The sequence below is a fragment of the Panthera tigris genome, chromosome B4 (assembly GCF_018350195.1).
Source record: "Panthera tigris isolate Pti1 chromosome B4, P.tigris_Pti1_mat1.1, whole genome shotgun sequence".
Classification (NCBI taxonomy): Eukaryota; Metazoa; Chordata; class Mammalia; order Carnivora; family Felidae; genus Panthera; species Panthera tigris.
This window is the reverse complement of record NC_056666.1, coordinates 60,080,668-60,096,367: the sequence shown is the minus strand read 5'-3', so window position 1 is coordinate 60,096,367 and position 15,700 is coordinate 60,080,668. Positions and strand designations below refer to the sequence as shown.

Here is a 15,700-nt window from a genome sequence, read left to right as displayed (position 1 = left end):
TTAAACAAAATCCAAGCTACTTGGCCAAGTCAGTAAACAACTGGACAAAGCTGAGTTTTGGGGGAGGGGAGAAGTTGCCTAAAAGGGACCTTGGCGATTTTAAGACTCTTAACTCCTCTTTCACCCCCTTCCCTCCAAATACATACGCCAGAGCAAATGTAAAATAACCACTTTGCTTAGAAATGCAGGCCTACACAGATTAATTTATTAGCCTCCAACAATCCAACAATTCCAAGAAGTAAGCAGTTTGAAATCTGAAGCAGAGAGGTTAGATGATTTATTAGTAATTCTGTAAGTCATTCTTCCAACTTGCTCTCTTCTGGTCAACGTTGGGTGTTAGGGCTAACATTGGATGTTAGGGCTAACAAACGTTGGATGTTTGTCTAAAAGTACCATACAGAAAGAAAATTGTTCCAAAGCAAGACAAATCTAGAAAGAATGAAAGTTTCCTGTTCCTTCAGTAAATGATAATTCTAATGTGGACAATATTCAAGTCTTGGGAGAAAGAAATAATCAACAGGAGATTCCATTTTGAATTCCTAACTCCTTTAAACCTAACGTCATACAAATCTTTCACAAAATCTGTGTAACTTATAATGCCAGCTAAGCCCACAACAGCTAGTCTTAAACCAATGTTCTGGGTATCATCAGGATAGCTTCTGTTTGGTGATATCTCAAAACTGGTTTTTCAGTCTGTAATAATAAATGTTACCATTGACAGAGAATGGAAATACTGTTAACGATTAAAGTCTCCTATTTCTTTCAGTACTTATGTGTTTTATTAAAACACAAATATGCTCTTTGTCACTCCCAGATGGCCATGGGAATGTCCATATTAGCCATCTGTAGGTCAAAAAACCTTATAGTTAGCCATGTAGGAAATAAAAAAAAACCTACACTGGGCCTTTGGTTTCTCCAGCAGAAACCAAAGTGTGAACCACAACAAGATGAGCAAAAAATGAGCAAAAAATACTTTACTCTAAAAGCAATACATGTAGTCAAGGAACGGTTTCAGTCAATGGGTTAATAGTTAACATCAAACTATTCTGTATTCACTATTCATAATTCAACGTAAGTTTTCACAATTTAAGTTCTAAACACTAAATGTAAGTTTAACACTGACAGGTTTTTTTTCAATGCACAGCCTATTTCAACCCTAAGGCTATTTTTTAAGTTATTCATAATTTTATGTAAAATGGTGTCCAAAAAGCTTAAAAGAATAAATACACTTGGGTCAGGAGATAGAGATCAAGACAATTAACATAAAATAGGGGCTTCCTCCTTCCCAAATAATATTTCTGAAAAAGATCTGAGTCAATGAAAATACAAGCTTGCCAACAGGTAAGAGGTTTTAATTCGGTCTTTGCAGTGCTGCATCATAGCCAAGTGACAGTTACTCTTTAGAGAAAGGGGAAAGAGTTGGGTTAAAATATCTTTTGCCTTCAATCCTGATTTATGATCTCCTCCACAGAAAAGCACAATTTCTGCCAAGCAGAGAAACACAAGGCTTAACTTTCCATTTGGGGGGGGCGGGAAGGGAGGGTGAACCCGGTAGCAATCTTTTTTTGCATAAAATAATCACTTTTAGGTAGCTCACTCATGCAAAACACAAAACCAAACAAAGGCATCAGGGATCTATAGTCCTGGCAGGAGCTGCAAAAACAAGAAACGAGAAAAGCCATGTTAAGACACATTTCCAGAGCTTTTTCAGCTTTCATCAGAAACCAGCAGTTCTACTTCCCATGGCCTGTGCCACAGACAAGGGATGCCTTTCTTCCACCACCCTATCTCTCTGAATAAAACAATTTTTTAAAAGAACCAGAAGGAACCAGCTGTTTTACAAAAGCACAGAACCTTATCAAAGTCTAAATGTTTTCTGATGCATCTCAACGAACCCCCACCACCTCCTTGAAATGACTATACTCACTCGGGTGCTGGAAGGGCCTGCCTTCCCTGAGTCATTTTGCCCATCTCACCCCAGCCTCATCTCCCTGGAGGACTGTCCTCAGGGATCAAACAATACAAGCTCTTCTGCTTGGCAAGCTGACAGAAGTTTTATAGTAGCAGTCCTGTCTCCTTTAACTTCCTAGGACATCAAATTCCAGTTCTTCAAAACACTCCTAATAGGTCACAATTTCCAGATCTCTGGTCATATTATCTCCCCACCCCAAAACTGGCAACATTCCAATGTGGCACCATCCCTTAAAATGGAGCGGATGGGGTCTAGCACAAGAATCTCCAACACAGAGCACAAAGGGAATGTTCTCTCCAGGAAACTGGACACTAATTACATTAAATCTGCTAAATGTGGTTAGGTTAACTTTCCTTAACTCTCCATTGCCACAGCATCACATTTGTGCTCAGTGACAACCCCCAAGACGCCTTCGTCAAACCAACTCATCTTCATTCTTACCTTTTTTTTTCTAAAGTTTATTTCTTTCTGAGAGAGAGAGAACGCGCACATGAACAGGGGAGTGGCAGACAGACAGAGAGAGAGAGAGAGAGAGAGAGAGAGAGAGAGAGAGAGAGAGAGAGAATCCCAAGCAGGCTCTGATAGCACAGAGCCTGATGAAGGGCTTGAACTCATGAACCATGAGATGATGAACTGAACTGAAATCAAGAGTCGAACGCTGAACTGAGTCACCCTGACGCCCCTTTAGTTGCTTTTTTAAATATAAATTCACAACATAACATATAGCCCTGTCAATTAAAATAGTACCAGCTTCACTTCACCATACCATCTCATAAGGATTATTTTCTGAATTCTGTCACCAGTGGTCTCTTCCAGCTTTGTTTCAACCATCACTCCCAATTACTGATAAAAAATGCTGAGTAGGGGTGCCTGGGTGGCGCAGTCGGTTAAGCGTCCGGCTTCAGCCAGGTCACGATCTCGCGGTCCGTGAGTTCGAGCCCCGCGTCAGGCTCTGGGCTGATGGCTCGGAGCCTGGAGCCTGTTTCCGATTCTGTGCCTCCCTCTCTCTCTGCCCCTCCCCCGTTCATGCTCTGTCTCTCTCTGTCCCAAAAATAAATAAAAAATGTTGAAAAAAAAAATTTAAAAAAAAAAAAATGCTGAGTAAAAATTCTGTGGTGAGCACTTCGAAATACCAAATCATCTCCTCCTAATGCACATCTTTCTTTACCGAAGAAAATACCAGTTTTCCTAAAGCAAGTATTTTAAATAGAATGAACAGCTTCACCAGGCTGAGAAATCTGGTGAATGGCAATATGTAAGGAAGGAATAATCAATTTAAAATCGTTTTTGTTAAACAGAGCATGACAGCTACCTCTACCAGCACAGACGTCTCTGCTACAGTTGTCTTGATTACACCGGGCTGTGTGTTAGCTCCAGAATGGAACAGAAGTCTTAACAGGAGTGCCAGCTAATGTCTACAAGTTAACCAGATGGGAACTGTTAAATACTCTCCGCATCAAATTTGTTGAAACACTGGTATTCCCAAAAGTCACCTTCTTGTGCCCTGTTAAGTTCTATGAACAGCAGGTTTATTCGAGGCACAAGCAAGAGCTGCTTATCAATTGCCTCTTTAATTAGTTTAAGTAACACACATACTTCATGGGACGCCCGGGTGGCTCAGTCATTTGAGCACCCGACTCTTGATTTCAGCTCAGGTCTTTCATGATCTCGGTTGGTGAGTTCGAGCCCCGAGTCAGGTTCTGCACTGACAGTGTGAAGCCTGCTTGGGATTCTCTCTCTCTGCCTCTCCCCCCTCAAAATAAATAAATACACATTTAAATAAATAAATAACACATATAATTCAGAAAGCGAGACTCTCTAGTTGTTCGATTTGAAGGACTGGAGAAGGGAAGCGAGGTAGGAGCTATTATTTGATTTTTGGCCACAGCCAGCTCCATCTCAGCCCTATTCCAACAGAGGATCTCTCCGAAAATGTTCTCAAAGGTATGGAGAATTACTAAGGGAATCAAATGAGGGCCAGCAATGTCAAAGATGTGAATAGCACTCTCTGGAGTCGTGCACGCTGAGTCCCTGAGCATAAGGCCCAAAGTGACCAATGTACTTTTGAAGGGACCTTTTCCTTACCACAGATCAACTGTGTAGACAAGAATTGTTTTTTATTCAGCTCACAAATCGCCAATTCATAGGAAACCCATTACCCATAGGAAAGAGTTAGCCACACACCACGAAGGCTCCTTGTGGCGAACTCATCAAGCACCAGGGACTTTTCCGACACATCTCCAGCATTTTGGTGACATCCACAGAGAGAAAACTTTACTGAGCACTCTTGGGTTTCTGCAGGCTGATCCATCAAGTCAGCTCATATAAGCAGATGGGTTATCCAGCAGGAAAGCCAACTGCCTTCATCCTCTGGACAGCTAAGAGAGCAGGAAGCCAGAAAAGGCTGGAGAAGAACACTACACAACAGGTTACATCTCCCAGGCTCATGCTCTGTCTGTCTGTCTGTCTGTCTCTCTCTCAGAAATAAACATTGGGGCACCTGGGTGGCTCAGTTGGTTGGACGTCTGACTTCAGCTCAGTTCATGATCTCACGGTTCATGAGTTCAAGCCCTGTGTCAGGCTCTGTGGTGACCGTTCAGAGCCTGGAGCCTGCTTCAGATTCTGTCTCCCTCTCTCTCTGTTCCTCCCCCACTCACACTCTGTCTCTCTCTTTCTCAAAAATAAATAAAGATTAAAAGATTAAAAAAAAGGAATAAACATTAAAAATATTTCCACTTAATTGCTAAAAATGCACAAGTTACTAAGATTGAAATAACACCCTTACACCCAAGAATTCAGAAAACTTCTTATACCCAAAGAAGAACGAAGTTGAATTCAAAATCATAAAACTCTCACAGAAAAGCCCATTCACACAGAGCCCTGAGGAGCACATTCCCCAACCCAGCTGGACTGAGTGATGATAGAGGCAGTATTGAGGGAGAGATCAGACTTGTCAGTCACCCACTCAAAGTTCTGCTCTCTTCCTATCACTGTAAGTCCAAGTTCATCTTTATTTTCAATGTCCCCCAGCCCCCCACCTAGGGCAGTGACCAGGGCCATGCCATAGCATATTAAGTTCAGTGTTACCAGACAGCCCTCAGCCAGAGGAAAGAAGAGCCTTTTACCCCTGTGAGACAGGGACTTGGAGTCACAACTAGAATCCCACCTTGGTACTGTGGGCTGAGTATGAATGCATTTTTCCTCCCCCGTCCTCAGCCCCATCTGAGGGCTCAGTCCCAACCTCAATGTTCCATACCACAGCTGGGCATCTCTCAAAGCAATCCCAACAGTCATTCTCTGCTCCGGACATCCCTCCAATCAACCTATACACGGGGTCAGTGTTCCTGACCGCAGTTCAGAACCGCTCAGCTAGACACTCACTCTGGGAATGACCGTCAAGGATTATCGCAGCAAAAGGGCATCTTGACCCAAAATCAACTCCAGTTCAATTCTCTCATTGACAATAGGTCTGTCTATTCAAAAGATGTGGAAGGAAAATGTTGCTGCCTTTGAAATGCAATCTGCAGGTGATCTGAATTTAAAATACACCAGCCAGGGGCATGCCTGGGTGGCCCAGTTGGTTAAGCGTCATTGAACTTCAGCTCAGGTCATGATCTCACGGTTCATGGGTTCAAGCCCCACATCAGGCTCTCTGCTGTCAGCACGGGAGCCTGCTTTGAGTCCTCTGCACCCTCCTCTGCCCCTCCCCCACTGGTTCTCTCTCTCTCTCTCTCTCTCTCTCTCCTTCTCCCTCTCTCTCCCTATCCCTCCCTCCCTCTCTCTCAAAATAAATAAATAAACTTTAAAAAAGAGTACCCATCTCAGTTGTCTTATTGGTGAAGAAGACAATATAACAGTATCCACCTCAGAATAATTGTGAAGAGTCCAATGCTCTTATGAAAGCACTGCCACATCATAAGTAGTCCATAAACACCAACTATTATTACTGCTGCCCTTTCAAGTCCTAACACATTAGCTGTTCTCCTATCTGTGCCTGTTTCATTTCCACCAACCAGATCGACAGCAATTTCTTGTGTGTGATGGGACCAAAAAAAAAAATAATAATAATAATAACATAAGCTTTGAAATTAGGCAAGAATGAGCATCTAGGTTCTTCTATTTACTTTATTACTTAAAAAGTTTTTTTTTCACATTCCAACACTGCTGAAATTGGAATGGGCCTTACATTCAGTGAAATTGGGGATTATCTCTGATCTTGAGCAAGTTATTTCATCTCTGTGAAACTGGTAATATCACCTTCCTCTCTCAGTGTTGTAGGAAGGCACGATAACATCATGCAAACCCCAAACACACAGCAGGCAGCCCTGGTATACTGCTTCTGGGTCCACCGTCTTGTATACAAAAGATGCTTAGGAGGTGAATAAATATTTACATGTATTTAACCGAGCACCCATTATCCATGGAGATTTAAAAATAGTGCCCAGACCCATTCCAAGTCAATGTGTGTGGATGTCCCTGCTGAAGCAGTCTCTACAAAACATCAAGGGTTTAAATACAGGAACTTTCCAGAGGGTCAGTGTATGGACGTCCAGAGCCCTTGGCAAGGACCTGCAGCTGTTTTTAATAACCCACCAGAGCCCTGGTAGTGTCTAATTCTCCACGGAGACCAAGCTCAGGTTCAAAGTGTGACAGTGGGCCAGCGAGTGTCAGCATTTTACAAATCCCGTAACAACTCCTGGCACGTAACAACAGTTTTAAGCTCTTACTTCATTGTGCTCTGCTAAACCCTTCACAATAACCCCATGAAATACAACCAATTTCACCCACATTCCTGTTTTCTGAGGCCCCAAGATCAAGTCACACCTTAGTAAGTAGCAGATATCTGTGTGGTTCCAAGGCCTGTGTCCTTAACCACTATGTTCTCTCTCTCAGAGAGGTTATGCAACATCAGCTGGAGAAGGAAGCAAGACGCCCCACACTTTCAGGTCTTGCCTTCAAAACAGCCAAATAGCACCCTCCCCAGACTGGTGTCAGACCCTCCTGCTCCAGGTGAATGGAGGCAGAAGCAGGTGGATGGGTGGGGCAGTTCCCTGTAGAGTGGGTTTCCAAGCCCCTTGGTGCTGCCTCAGTCCTCAGACTCCAGTCAGCCCTAACAGGCAATGTTTTCTGTTTGACCTGTCTCCATTTCTCTTCTTCCTGACTTATTTCCCACAGCTCCAGGCAACACCCTCCAGATCACCTCTGGTTTTTTCCATTTTCTTGATAGAGGCTTCCTCCATCTTGTTCCTTGTTTAAATTCTGGTTCTTCAAAGTTTCTCTTCCAACATCAGTTATTTCTCCCTACACAATACCACACTACTTGGCAAAGAAACTCTTCTTGATTCATCCTTTGCAGAAGTGAGTCATAACAAAAAGTCGTAGTTGGGAGATTCCCCGTCTGAACTTTCCAGAATGCCAGTGCACATGTGTAGGCATGTCATAAAGACAGAAAAGCCAGAGGAAGACACAGACTACATTATAACTTGCCTTCCCTGCTCCTTGCACTGTGCGATCATGGGAGGCTCTAGGGACCACACTGAGAAAGACCATCCAAGTGGAGAGTTCAAGACGACACAGCGCACGTGTTCGACGGACTCACCTCAGCCCTTCCGGTGCGGCAGAGTCACTATGCTACATTAATTTCCTTCTCATCTGAGGAAACCTTGCAAGTTTGTTTTATGCCATCTCCCATTTCCAGGCAATACGATAAACTGGCTGGCAGCTCATCGACTTGACATGCAATCACCAAATCGCCACATCCCTCCAAGAGGTGAGATGTGTGTCTAACACAGAACCTATCACCATGGCAGCTGCAGTTGTTCAGTTTCTGAATAAGGAACAGTGACCTATTTCTCTCTCCACTACACCTGTAACAGAAACAAACAGGTTAGTAACATCTCGTGTGACTCGCATTACGGAGCTCCCGAGCAAAAAGACAAAGGATACAAGGGTTACATAGGAGCTGACAGGGACTCACTGGGAAGTGAAACCCAGTGGTCAGAACACACACCTTGGCTCTGTGCCAGCCCCAAATCATCAGCCTTCCTTACCTCCGGGACCCACAACACACTCAAACTACAGACATGATGGGCCAGCAGAACCCACCGCCTCCTTCACTCATGAGAAGATAGAAATGATGAAGAACCATGTTCACTTTTGCAGATATGACTTAATCTGAGGTTGGAAAAGACGCAGGACTTTACCCTTGCTTACCCATCCCACTTACACCATGCCAGACAGTTTCAGATATTTGTGGAGTACAACTGGCTTTTGGAAATGCCAGAAAACTCATTCATTTTTTTTCAAAGCCCATTAACTTATCCTTTGGCAACAGATCTCCTAAATTATCAACCTCAACCACACTAAAATGCCCTGTCAGATGACCGGAACTTCGACAGAAGCTATACTCTCCCATATTTCCCCTCCGTCCATAGGGTACTAACTTAGAAAGTTCCAGGTTTGATGGTTTGTGTGCCTTAACCTGCTTGCCTGACATTTATGGTGATGAACCACCAATTCTATAAAATCAACTTGAGTTAGATATCCCAGAGACAAATTCATTTATGCACACATATGATTACTATTCTAAACATGCAGTAATTCATATTTGGGAAAAATTACTCAAGTACAGGTCAGCCATTTCACATATACAGAAGCTGCCCCAGCTACACCATCATCAGGTGCAAATATTACCCAAGCATCTCAAAAATTTCCAAAAGGCTAGAGATCTGTTGATTTATCATTAACAAAAGGGTATGACCTCTTCCTTCAGTTTTGCTATAGGATCCAAGTTTCTAACTTTGCAGATAAAGAGACTTACCATATATGCTGAGATTTTGGTGTTCTCTATTACTGTTTATTTTTTTAAGGGGTTAGATTCTTTGGGACAGGGGAGTGGACATTGGTGTGCTCCACTCAAATCCCAGTTTTAAAACTTTTATTTATTTATTTTGAGAGAGGCAGAGACAGAGCAAGTAGGGGAGAAGGCACAGAGAAGGGAAGAGAGAATCCCAAGCAGGCTCCGTGCTGCCAGCATAGAACCCAACACGAAGCTCAAACTCACGAAACTGTGAGACCATGACCTGAGCCAAAACCAAGAGGCAAATGCTTAACCGGCTGAGCCACCCAGGCACCCCCGAACCCCATTTTTAGATCCAGTTGCACTCCTCCCCAGCTGCTGACGGCTCACAGGGAAAGCCCCCAGCCAGCCGCAGGACACTGCTCCACTCAAGGTTAAGCCACCAGAAGGGGTGCCCAGTTGCCAGCAATGGGCTGATTCAGGGATACACGCGTCCAGCTCCTTGCCTCCACAGGGCCATCCCAACTCGAGAGTTCCCCTTAATCGCAGCTGGGGCCTCCATTACTGCTGATCAGCTGTATTGCTGCATTGCTGATCAGCTTCTCCTCCACCAAATCCCACTGCCTTTTCCTCACCCCTAAAATCCCTCAGCACCCACCTCCTGGGCTGAGCATGCTTCCAGTGTACCTCAAAGACAGGCTGTTTCTAAGCGCAGCAAGTTATTTTTAAAATTGTACTGAGGGAGTTACAGGTCCTAGACATGTTCCATCAAGACATGCTATCAGAGGTCCAATGAAGGCTGAAAACAATCTTTGAAAAATATGTGACTTGATTTAATAATTACAGACATTCTGATCATCAATCCCGATCACTTTTTGAACACCAAGCCGATACAGTCAACAGGGACAGGAGTTAAATAATGCCCAGGAGTATCCCAGGTTCACAAGTAAAGAAGGTGAGACACTGCCAGGCTAGTGACTTGCACGTCACAGCATCATGTGGCACTGAAAACTGACACGAGAGCACGGATGCCAGGTCGGATGTTTGCAACCTTAGCCAATGGAGTATGCCCCTCCCCACATAAGGCACACTTGCTTCATAACCTCAAATCCTAGGAAATCATTCTAAAGCTACTTAAAAAGAACAGTTCTACATGTAAGTATGACATTAAGTCCTAAACACCTTATCCCCAGTATTTTAAACTTTTAATAACAGAGAACTCTTAGAGCTGACAGATTATTGATGACTTTGTAGTATTTGCTGCATCCCCAAGAAAGCAGATGGCAGACAGGCCTGAGCAAGAATCAAGAGCTACTGCTACAGCGTCGAACAGGAGACAGTACCACTTCCCAGAAAACCCTGAGGAACCATCTACCAGTCACTCAGGCCCCCTAGCCCAGTATAGGGCCCGGGATGGCATTAGGGATGTCACAAAAGTAGAAGTCAGAGCAAAAGCAGGTACCTGCACAGTGTCTGTTATCTTATCACCAAAGGTTTGGGTTCAGAAGGTTAAAAATGAAGATAATATTCTCCATGTGAAAATCTCAACTTAAAATCACACTCCTGCTTAATGTTTTATAGCTTTTTACACATTGTCTCCTTTGACCCTCACAGCTCTCCGTGTAAGGGCAGGGCTGGTATGATTACCTCACTTTCATGACTTACCCAGGATCACACACCTGATCAATGTCGGGATTAGATTGCCAGATTCTTGGTTCAAGATCCTTTCCCATAAAATCTACCCATTTGCAATTTTTCTGTGTTATTTCTCCAGGATTGTGTGCAAAGCCCCCAAGACTCTGTCTCCCTCCTCCATCGGCCTTTCTGGCTTCCACCTTCATAACTACAGATCTGTTTCATAGGAACATGGATTATCAACAGCAGGTGGTCCTGAACAGGGCCACAAACCACCCTCCAAGGTCTCTCTTTCTCAAGGACTTGAAACAACGCAGATACTCTGTTGGTACACAACTTCTAAAGTCTAGCTGACAAGAGGTTAAGGAGATCAAGTTATATGACCACAAGGGTTCAGTATCTCTGACTAACCTGGTTCTTATCAGTCGAATACACAAGAGGGCAGTGGGGCGGGGAGAGCGAAGAAAAGGCTTTATATTAAAAGGCTCACCACTTTCTTAGACACAGTCATTGTTCTTAGGAAAGCCTTCCACCCTGGTCAGCAGGCTTTGCTACCGTCATTTGAGACACTTGGTGGGTTTTATTCTTGCCAACTTGGCATTCTGTTTCTGCAACGCAAAAATGCTTGTACTGAAGAGATCAGATGGGGATTTTCAACGTTTTCAGGAACATCAGGAACAGAAGCAAGCGTCTCTCTGCCTCAGGTGGATGCATTACAGCTTGTGGGAGTGCTAATGAGAGCTAATTACTCTATTTACTCCATAAGCCAGCCAGCCAGCCAGCCAGCCAGCCAGCAACAAGAAATGCCTGGTAAAACTCGCTGGGTTCTCAGGCTTTGTTTCAAAGGGCTGGTGCCAAAACGATCTGGCTGATCCGCAGTGGGCTCAGGGCTGCCCAACTGGATTGTTATCTTGTGATCACAAAACACAATCTTTAGTCCTTTGTATCCTGTTAATTAATACTCACATCAGCACCAATTTTATTCTTCCAGATTTAATCTACTCTCTCCACCATTATCAACACTCCCACCTCTGCCCCCAAATGTCCACTCTGGCTACAAATTAAGAAATCAAACATTAGGCCCAGAATTTTAGGAAAACAACTGCCTACTGACCATTAAAATGGAGCATAGCATTTTACAATGTCCTACACTCACTTTGCAATAGTCACGAGATTTGGCCAACAGTGCACTCACTTTGATCCTTGAACTCCAGATATAAGAGGGAACTCAGAAATCACGTAAATTTCACTTAATCATTGATACTTAACTGTATCCATGTGTTATGTAAAGCATATACATATGGCATGAATTATATAAAAATGCAACTAATTTATGACTCTAATTTATGTAACTTATATAAATTACATTAAAAAGAAGCTTTCCCATCCTTGTCTCTCCATTCCTACCATGGGGGGAGGGGGGGGGAGGGCGGGAATGGAAAAAACATAGGACAACACATTTAAATTTCCCAGAATAAGAACAAGAAGGTTAGTTATTAACCCACTAAGGCCCCATCCACATTAACCTTTCCCCTTTCCAATACTAAGAGGGTGTATTGTTGAAAATGCAACTGTGGCTTCAGGAACAAAAAATAAGTAAGATCCAAGAAACACTTTAAAGAAGATTGCCGAAAGGCATTATCTTTAACTCCATAGAAACAAGGCTGCATTGGATTATAATACAACTCTAAGCTAACATATATAATTACTTGGCTCAATTTATTAAAATGAAAAAGTCTGAATAAACATACAATAGAAGTTAACTGGCAAGACAATCCTCATGTTGAAACTCTTTAGGCAGAAAGAGGCTTTCTGCCTCTTTAGTGGAGGCTTTTTAGGTGGATGACCAAATCTAGCATAAGGACCAATCAAATCCAACTCACTTTGTACATGGTCTGAAAAATGAGATTTAATTAACAACTGGTCTCCAGAGTTATTTAGCAACTTTCTCTTTTCTCATGATTTTCTACGACTTTCTTTTTAAGACTACTTTGTTACCTGAATGTTTATATTAACAGGGGACAAGTAACAACTCCATGAAAGATGCCAAAAATCTCAACTATGTGTAAAGGAATGACTGGGTTATGGCCCTTCCAAAAAACGGTCCGTGCTTTTACATAAACATGTAGACAAAACATGTTTTGTTTTGGCTGTGAGTACAGGACTAAGCTGGAGATTCATCACAAAGTTCTCCAAGCAGAAGGATTTCAGAGAAGCAGGTGATATCCACAACAGGGAAGAACATCGACTCAACAGGAAAATAAGCAGGCCAGATAAACAAATGTTTCTTGCACTGAAATATAAATAATATTTACTGAAATTTCACAAGTCTGAGAAGGTTTGCCAGTTATTCTGAAATGCTGGTAACAAAAAAGAACAGTAGCATTTTGAGCCTTGAGACTAGGAAGCATCATTACCAAGCACCCACAATTAGTGAGCCAGGTACTGTTCTAGGAGTCTTGTATAGATTATCTCAACTTAAACTTTCCAACATCCCTGCAAGGTAGACATTGTTGTTTCCATTTACAGACAAGGAAACCAAGGCTCAGGCTGGTCAAGTAGCAAACTCACAATATTAAGACATGACTCTCTTGGAATCCCATCCAAGCTATGCCTGATTCCAAAACCTAAAGTTGCTGCTACCTTCTGCCCAATAGCACCACCGAGAAATCACAACCAGAAATCATAATGACAGAGCTGTTTCAGAAGCACAGAGGATCAGCTCTGGAGTCAGAAGCTCTAGATTTTAACTATGCTTCTATGGAGTGGTGGTTTCCTCCAAATTAATGGAGATGAAAATAGTACTTAACCTCATAAGGTTGAGGTGAGAAGCATATAAAAAAGCCGTAGTGAAAGCGCTTTGCAAAAGAAGTAAACACTATTTGTTATGATTACCTTCTTCTTCAAGCTTCAGCTGGTGAACTGCACCTAGGGAGCCCCTCACAGGCTAGGGAGTGACCTTGATGAGGCTGAGCAACACAGAGCCTGGAGCCAAAGAGAATCAAACTTCAGGGGTAAGGAGTGGGGGGGGGTGGGGGTGGGGGACTTTGGCCAGCCTCTGCTCAGTATACCTTCTCAGGCACTAGACAAAATAATTGTTGTGGGCCAACTCTGTGCCAGGCACAGCCACTGTTTGCTCAGCAAGCTGCTGGCCCCGGTGACTCAGCCAGGTGAGAACTGTGGAAGCCCCTGCCTTCAGGAAAGCTCACTTCCACCCTGTGGGAAAGGAAATTAAAACAAAACCAAACAAGCCACGGCCCAACATGAGCCTCAACCTTTCTCATCAACTTTCCCTACTCACACATACCCAACCCACTCACACAGAGACGTGGAGTGTTTTCCATGGTACACAATGGGTGCCCATATTAGACCAAGTTCTTGAAGCCCATTTATCCTCACTCATTAAGAAACTCTATAGCGGTCTACAGTGGGGAGAGAATTTTAAAACACTGACAAGTCAGTATAATCACATCCAAAATACAAAGGGTTCATTTCAATATAGACAAAAGAAGGTGAAAGACGGTGGAAAAAAACATCAAGATTTGACTACATAAAAATTTTCTATTTCTATATGACTAAAAACAAAATTGAAAGGCAAACCAAATAGAAAATTGAAGGGAAAAAAAACGAAGTCAAAATATTTATAATAACAATGAGAAAAGGTAAATAAGGGTTAAGTGAAACACATAGTTTACGGCAAACAAGAAAGATACTAATTCCCAATAATAAATAATAAGCAGGTAAAGTTCATGAAGTTTTAACAGGAAATACAGTCAACAGTCATATAAACATGTTTGATCTCATTAATATCAAATAAAAAAGAAAAGAAAAACCAAAGTCTTTTCTCCTAGAAAATTGCCAAATATTATTAAAATGAGAAATCATTCTGCTAATGGCAGCAAAACTTAGTACAAACTTTATTGGCAACCAACAGCAATATCAACCAAGATACTCATATGCATGCACATCCTTTGGTTCTACTTCTGGTCATCTATGACAAAGATAAAAAGGATCTGGGGGCACTAGGGTGGCTCAGTCAGTTAAACATCCGACTTCGGCTCAGGTCTTAATTTCACAGTTCATGAGTTCCAGCCCCTCATCAGGCTGGGCACTGAGCGCTTGCTTTGGATCCTCTGTCTGCCTCCCTTCCTATCTCTCTCTTGCACTCTCGCTGCTCTCTCAAAAATAAACATTAAAAAAAGATAAAAATGATCTATACAGAAAATGCTGACTGCATAAAGACGCTCATCAAATATTGAAAACAGCCTCCTCAATGGGATTAAATAAATCAAGAAACATCCCTACATAGGATACTTTACAGTCTTTAGAGATAGTATTTACAGGGGTGCCTGGGTGGCTCAGTTGGTTAAGCGTCCGACTTCGGCTCAGGTCATGATCTCATGGTTCGTGAATTCAAACCCTGCATCGGGCTCTGTGCTGACAGCTCAGAGCCTGGAACCTGCTTCAGATTCTGTGTCTCCCTCTCTCTCTCTCTGCCCCTCCCCTGCTCCCATTCTGTCTCTCAAAAATAAACAAACATAAAAAAATGTTTTAAAAAAAGAAATAATATTTACAGTTATTTTTGTAGGGTAGGGAAGGGCAAATAAAACAATGTTAAATAAAATAAAGGGGGGACACAAATCACATACTCAAAATATTTCAAATATGGGGAAAAATACAAATAAAAAAATGTAAAGAAACACAGCAACTATAGTTGTACCTTTGTGTGGTAGGATTACTGAAGACTTTTTTTTTTTTTTAACTGTGTCTTTATGGTTGTTCTATGCTACTAAAATCGTCCATAAGGTGCATTACTACTTTTGAAGTTACAAAAGATTTAAATAACCATCTCTCCTGCAAATCCACAACAAACAATTGATGGAAATCCAACAACCCTCCAAACCACTCCCACCAATACCCAAACACTGTGCAGTGGGCAGGTAAGACAGTCAACAGGGGGAAGGGTGGCCTTGTTTTAAATCTAGGACTAGAAAAACATGAGGCTTGTTGATGTGAAAACAAGGACTTTTCACATCCCACTTGCCAAAACATATTTTGGAAATTCATTAACCAGAATATTTTCCATCAGACAGAGGACTTAAACCCACACACCAACATTATCATAGAACAAACTAGTTAAGCAAGCAGGAAGTTTACCAGGAACACCCTAAAAATTAACAATTGTTTTCACAGCTCCGATATGTGCAGCCAGCTCATGTTAGCACACAGCGTAACACAAACATTCTCCAGTTGAGTCTTCTAAACAGGAGAGCATGAAATCCTTAGAACAAGGG

The 15,700-nt window shown here is 42.5% G+C and overlaps 1 protein-coding gene across 2 annotated transcripts in view; it reads right to left on the bottom strand.

Annotated features, from left to right (window-relative positions):
• PPFIBP1 (PPFIA binding protein 1) overlaps positions 1-15,700 on the bottom strand; it is a 174,704-nt gene that overhangs the window by 143,768 nt on the left and 15,236 nt on the right. The window lies entirely within an intron of this gene.